The sequence below is a fragment of the Girardinichthys multiradiatus genome, chromosome 7 (assembly GCF_021462225.1).
Source record: "Girardinichthys multiradiatus isolate DD_20200921_A chromosome 7, DD_fGirMul_XY1, whole genome shotgun sequence".
Lineage (NCBI taxonomy): Eukaryota > Metazoa > Chordata > Actinopteri > Cyprinodontiformes > Goodeidae > Girardinichthys > Girardinichthys multiradiatus.
The window spans coordinates 38,077,128-38,084,289 of NC_061800.1; the positions used below are offsets into that span (position 1 = coordinate 38,077,128).

At 39.8% G+C, this 7,162-nt stretch overlaps 1 protein-coding gene across 4 annotated transcripts in view; it reads right to left on the reverse strand.

Moving 5' to 3' along the window:
- thsd7ba (thrombospondin, type I, domain containing 7Ba) overlaps nucleotides 1–2,490 on the reverse strand; it is a 356,829-nt gene extending 354,339 nt beyond the window's left edge. For all 4 annotated transcript variants that reach the window (XM_047371186.1, XM_047371185.1, XM_047371187.1 and 1 more), the window contains exon 1: nucleotides 2,282–2,490. The gene's annotated coding sequence lies outside the window, so the exon portion shown is untranslated. The remainder of the gene's footprint in view (nucleotides 1–2,281) is intronic.
- Nucleotides 2,491–7,162: the final 4,672 nt, after the last annotated feature.

Sequence of the window (7,162 nt, forward strand, 5' to 3'; positions counted from 1 at the left end):
CTGGGGCAGCTCACATCCGGGCAGGGGGAGAGGGAAAAAAAAGACGGAGTGTAGCTGTCAGGACAGAAGACTCAGTGGACTGAAAAGGCACCAGGTCTCCCATTTCTCTGCCTCTAATTTCCACAAATTGCAAATATTTTTGCAGGTCTCCGACTGAGTTCTGGGTTAATGACAGAAGGTGTCAAGCAGCTTCTTTTTCCAATGGAGAAGATTAGACTTTGTTATATATCAAGACATTGTCTATCAAGACATTGTACATGGTATCTCTGACAGTGCTTAAAAAAAGCAACACTTATCTCCACTGATGTTTTTTTGTAGCTCAAAGTAAAGGATATGTAATTGATAGGTATTGCAAAGCCCAGTGACTGCTCCTTTTTCTTAGATCTGTGTGCTGAGTGGGCTCCAGTGCCCACCTAGTGGCATAAATCCCACGACTCTGTGGACTGCTGCCTGTCTGGTAAAATGAGAAAGTTTTCTGTGTGGACCCTCGCCATTAAAGTGCTGTTTCAGCTCCTGCTGTTAGTGTTTCCACTGCAGTGAGTCTGGATGTTCTCTCACCTCAACAACCAGTGTCTTTTCATATCACAAAGCTATTTCTCTCATTTCTATCCGCAGCCCAAGAGAGTGCAGCAAACTATGTCATGAATGAAATATAAGCACACTGCTGTATTACTTATGAGACCAAACGCAACTTTTGCTCAGAGCTATTTTCAGATTTCATTTAAATTCATCAGCGCAATAATTATTCTTATACCACAGACGTGGCCGGTGGGGCGTTGGTCCTTGAAAAAAATATTAGCTAAAGATGAACTTTAGAGATTACTTATCAGCCCAGACCACCTTTTAACTGTGCAATAATTAAACATCAATCACTGTTGTGAAAGCCATCTTGCAAAGCCTCTCTGTAAAGAAGTCAGTACCACCAAGAGACCCGATCCAAGTGACAGTAATATGCCTGTTGTTGAATTGCAGATGTGAATTTGCGCTGTCTTTTATGTTCATTTAAACTTAAAAAGAGAAGCATTGCTCATGAGGACTCACAACATTTATAAGTTCTGTAAATGATAGAAGAAAAAATAAATGTTTGCTCATTACGCTACCATTTCAAAGCCTGGAATTTGAAGTGGGTAATAAATATTGGTAATAGCAAATTGTCAAATAACCTATACTGTGACCTAAGGTGTACTTTCAACACAAAAAATTTTTTTGGAAAGATCTACATTTATGGAAAAAAATTAAAAGACCTTTGCACATTTTTTTCACCTCCACAGCAATTTTAAAGACCGGTGGGAAACATGCCTATGGGCATGAGAACTGTGATTTAAAAAAAAAAAGGTTACTTATCCAAATTCTAATTTCTGAGTCATTTGAAGTTTTAAACATTAATATGTTGTTTGAAAATGAATATGGACTTGTTTTCTTTGTGTTATTTAGGGTTTTAAAACACTGCTGCCACATGTTGAAATGGTGTAGGACTCTACTCTGGCAGGAGGTAGGCAGAATCATGTGAAAAGTGTAGTTTAATAAAAGGAAATACAAACATAAATGGAGAACGGATTGATTAATGGAACAATGAATGGGTAAGTCCAATTAAGCAAATCTGCTACAACTGAGGGGGAGCATGACCTGCGTGAAAATAGGTAGACATGACACAAAAACTATGCAAACATGAAGCACAGTGGAAATAGTTAAGGACACAGAGGAATAAAAGAAAAAAAAAGAACTATAAACCAATTCTAAGAGCAAAGTAACAAAACACATGAATAACTCAAAAGATAAATTTCCTGCATCAGTCTCTCTGGAATTTCTCTCAGCTTTCTTCTCAGAGCATGGCATCTCCATATCAATAGAGAGTCCGCTTGTCCCCCTCTGGTGTGTGAACACTTAAACTCATGCTGCAACTCTTTACTTACTTTCTGCCACCAGTCTTGACCGCTAAAAGAGAGCACATCTTCTTGCCTGTCTTTATCTTTCCGCATATACATTATTTTATACAGTCCACTTTCTTTTTTGTAAGAATACAACCTTCAAAACATGCCTCAGTAACCTTGCAATTTAACCCTCAGATTTGAGTGCCACACAGGTATGAAATAAGTTAGCAACCACTGCTCCCCTGTCAAACAGTCAGAGGTGTACTTCAAATTCATCACAGTAAAAACTGAGAGGGGAGAAACTACAAACGTGGTGAAATCAATTTGCACACTGGAAGGCAAGCAATCAGGATTATTTGGGTTTGTTTGTTTTCCCCCAATTTGAAGTGAATAACAGAAAAGAGACTTACCTATGCTCCTGGTGAACGTGGTGCGGTGTGTAACAGATCCTATCTCTCCCCGTGGGGCAGAATCACACAGAAGAAGAAAAGAGGAGCAAGAGGGGTGGAGTTGGACAGCAAAAACATGAGGCAAGAAAAATCTGAGAAGGCAAGAGAGAGACCGTGGATAACGAGAGAGGAGCGCAGATTGAGAGGAGGGAGCAGTGATAGCGGTGCTCTCACACAGCGCACTGACACACTGAAGGGGATATGTTGGCTCTGGGAGGTGTTACTGCTCAGTCAAATGACATCTGCCTCCCTCTTAACAACCATTGGCTAAGAGGTATGATTTTCTAATAAGCCATCCCCACTGTCTCCAAGAGAGCACACCTACTCCTCATTTCCAACACCATATACATATGGAGATGTATGCACAAACTCACAAGTAAAAAATGTTTTTCTTCTGCACTGTCTACAAAAAAAGTCTCCATCTTTCAGTTCTCACACTGGGTAGTTTAACATATCTTTATTCTCTGAGGGTTCCTCTACAGTGGCATTGTCATTTTCCAACATTGTTGGAGAAAGTGGATTTGCTAAAAATTGCTTTCCCCTTCAATTTTGTCTTGCCTTATAATATATACCAAGCATTTTGCAATTTCAAAAAAACATAGTCTTTGGTTGACATTTTAACCTCTACAGAATTATAATGAAACACAATTTTGACAACATAGGCTATCAGGTCCTTTCAAAATTATTATTATTATTACTATTTATTCTGTCTTTGATCTGTTTGTTTGCTTCCTTTAAAGTTCCATGAACTGTTGACCAAATATTAGGAGTAAGGTTAATTGGTTTGCCTCAACCAACATCAGTGTTTAGCTACTGTCTCAAATGTGTGGGAGGTAAGGTTTGGTAAATATCCTGGTATGAATCAATTTATGGTTTCAAGTGGCATCACCGCATAAAATAATAATAATTATTAGTAATGTGTCGCCCACTCACACATCGACTGTATTGAAAGCTATTCTAGAGAACAATGTGTTTCTTATGTAAGACAAATAAAAATCATACATACAGTGCCTGGGTTATGAACTAAATGAGCAGCATGAGAGTGTAACACTGAGTGTTACACTGTATTTCAAGGTTTTATTTCCATTCATTTTGAAAGTTCTGTTTTTTTCACACCGCCCAGTCAGAGTCCAACTCACACCGTGAACAAACTCGACTTTGTGTTAAGAATGATGACACTGATTAATATTTAAATTTACATGTCACATGTCACTATATAGAAAGTTTTCTTATTGCTATGTCCAAAGCAATGTCAGATGATTTAGTATTAAATGAGGGTCTTTTGAAAATGTTTCTCATAATCTCATAAAGTTCAGAGTGGTACGACTGGTAAAAGCAAAGAAACATTTAATGTTTCCTAATGACAATAATGACAATGGTTACAGTGGCATTTCTGAACTTCTGAATGTTCCAGTAAGCATTGCTGGAGCCATACTCTGGGAGTAAAATGAACAAAACTACACCACAAATCAACCACAGTGAGGTGCCACTTGAGCCATAATCTGGAAGAGGAAAGAATAAAACGACACCACAAGCCAAGCATGGTGAGGTGTCAATTGAAGGATTTCTGAAAGTGTGAGCAAAAGAATTATCCAATGAGTTGTCCAAGAGCCATGGAAATAGCAGGTACAGTTTCTTCCCATGAAAATACAAAATACTGCAATCAACTGCAATAGGCCCCACACAAAATCATTGCACACAATTCCACTGCTGAAGAAAACATTTGCTGCAGAAGATTTGAACAAGTCGGTGACATACTGGAAGAATATTGTATAGTCAAGTGAAACCAAAGCTGAACTTTTTATATGCCACTGCACACACCATGTTTGGAGGAAAAATGGTTCTGTACATCACCCCAAAAACACAATCCCAAAATTTGCAGATTGGAACATCATGGTTTGGACTCTCTTACAGGATAAGGCTCTGGCAAACTTCATATAATTGAAGAAAGAATTAATTGTACCAGGACATTCTTCATAAGAATCTAAAGATGAAACAAGTGTGCTTTTTTCAAACATGACAATAGTCACAAACAAGGAAAATATTAATTGGTTTCAGAGAAAGAAAGTAAAACTGATAGAATGCCCCAGTCCATCAGGTGAATTTTATGCAACTGAAAGTCTATGGAAATAGTTGAAGATTAGAGTAAATAGAAAGAACCTCCAGAACCTTCAAGATTTGAAGAAAGTTTTTGTGGAATATCAGAAATACAGGTCCTTCTCAAAAAATTTGCATATTGTGATAAAGTTCATTATTTTCTATAATGTAATGATGAAAATTTAGCATTCATATATTTTAGATTCATTGCACACTAACTGAAATATTTCAGGTCTTTTATTGTCTTAATATGGAGGATTTTGGCATACAGCTCATGAAAACCCAAAATTCCTATCTCACAAAATTAGCATATTTCATCCGATCAATAAAAGAAAAGTGTTTTTAATACAAAAACGTCAACCTTCAAATAATCATGTACAGTTATGCACTCAATACTTGGTCGGGAATCCTTTTGCAGAAGTGACTGCTTCAATGCGGCGTGGCATGGAGGCAATCAGCCTGTGGCACTGCTGAGGTCTTATGGAGGCCCAGGATGCTTCGATAGCGGCCTTTAGCTCATCCAGAGTGTTGGGTCTTGAGTCTCTCAACGTTCTCTTCACAATATCCCACAGATTCTCTATGGGGTTCAGGTCAGGAGAGTTGGCAGGCCAATTGAGCACACTGATACCATGGTCAGTAAACCATTTACCAGTGGTTTTGGCACTGTGAGCAGGTGCCAGGTCGTGCTGAAAAATGAAATCTTCATCTCCATAAAGCTTTTCAGCAGATGGAAGCATGAAGTGCTCCAAAATCTCTTGATAGCTAGCTGCATTGACCCTGCCCTTGATAAAACACAGTGGACCAACACCAGCAGCTGAGACGGCACCCCAGACCATCACTGACTGTGGGTACTTGACACTGGACTTCTGGCATTTTGGCATTTCCTTCTCCCCAGTCTTCCTCCAGACTCTGGCACCTTGATTTCCGAATGACATGCAGAATTTGCTTTCATCTGAAAAAAGTACTTTGGACCACTGAGCAACAGTCCAGTGCTGCTTCTCTGTAGCCCAGGACTGGGGAATGCGGCACCTGTAGCCCATTTCCTGCACACGCCTGTGCACGGTGGCTCTGGATGTTTCTACTCCAGACTCAGTCCACTGCTTCCGCAGGTCCCCCAAGGTCTGGAATCGGCCCTTCTCCACAATCTTCCTCAGCGTCCGGACACCTCTTCTCGTTGTGCAGCGTTTTCTGCCACACTTTTTCCTTCCCACAGACTTCCCACTGAGGTGCCTTGATACAGCACTCTGGGAACAGCCTATTCGTTCAGAAATGTCTTTCTGTGTCTTACCCTCTTGCTTGAGGGTGTCAATAGTGGCCTTCTGGACAGCAGTCAGGTCGGCAGTCTTACCCACGATTGGGGTTTTGAGTGATGAACCAGGCTGGGAGTTTTAAAGGCCTCAGGAATCTTTTGCAGGTGTTTAGAGTTAACTCGTTGATTCAGATGATTAGGTTCATAGCTCGTTTAGAGACCCTTTTAAGGATATGCTAATTTTGTGAGATAGGAATTTTGGGTTTTCATGAGCTGTATGACAAAATCATCTGTATTAAGACAATAAAAGACCTGAAATATTTCAGTTAGTGTGCAATGAATCTAAAATATATGATGGTTACATTTTCATCATGACATTATGGAAAATAATTAACTTTATCACAATATGTAAATTTTTTGAGAAGGACCTGTAAGCATGTGACTAGTTTATCTATACAGGGGACATCTTGAAGTTGTCATTACCAAGAAAGGCCTTTCTTGTTCAATGGTTTGCCAAAACCGTCTCAAGGCCAAATAAAATTGCTCTCCAAAGCATCTTCGGTTTCCTCCCTAGGCTGTGTATTTGCTTTGACAACCTCAGAGGCCAAGTTCCAGCCACTAATACCTGCCTGCTGCTTCAGGAGTCCCCAGAGACAACCAAGCCCTGAGGACCTTTCTTCAGCTTGATGGCTTCCATCACCACTGGTGTCCAACAGTCCACTACAATTGCATCTGACACAATCACAACATACACCAATGACCTTCAGACCAAAGCTCCTGAAACCCACATCTGCAGTCTAGGTCCTGAACATGGCCCATTTAGATTCCACCAACCTGATGTCCTTCAAAACATGAAAGAATCTCACTCTAAAATAGGAATTAGGGATCTTCAGAAAAGAGCCCTCTACAAGTTCACTCTCCCTTCTAACTAGAATTTGAATTTAGATAATAAAGTTCATATTCAATCCATACCAATTTACAGTCAAATTCCATAAATTAGAATATTATTGAAATGTATTTCAGTAAATGAATTCACTAAACTGAAACACAATATATGGATTAATTAAACACAGAATTATGTTTTTAAGCCTTTATTTCTGTTAATTATGATGAGGTCCCGCTTAGAGCTAATGAAAATACATTTAAGTGTTATGATTCTGGCACGTCTGCTCTACCCTGTCTCCCTGGCTGCAATCAGCAGATTAGATGCACCTGGTGGCTGCTGCAGTGTAGTGCAATCTGTGGCATGCCAAGCACCTGTGTCTTCCCTGATATATACTGACTCTGACAAGCAGACGGTGCCAGATTTTTGAAAACCATCGTGTGAGTAGATGTCCACCGTTCCTTCCTGTCTGATCATTGTTTCTTGACCTTGTCATGCCTCTTGGATTTTTGCCTCTATGCCTGCTCCCTGTAGGACTGTTTGGATTTTGGTTGTCGACCCTGTTTCTTTCATCTGGTTTATGCCTCTGCCTGCCCCTTGCCTGACGTCTCTT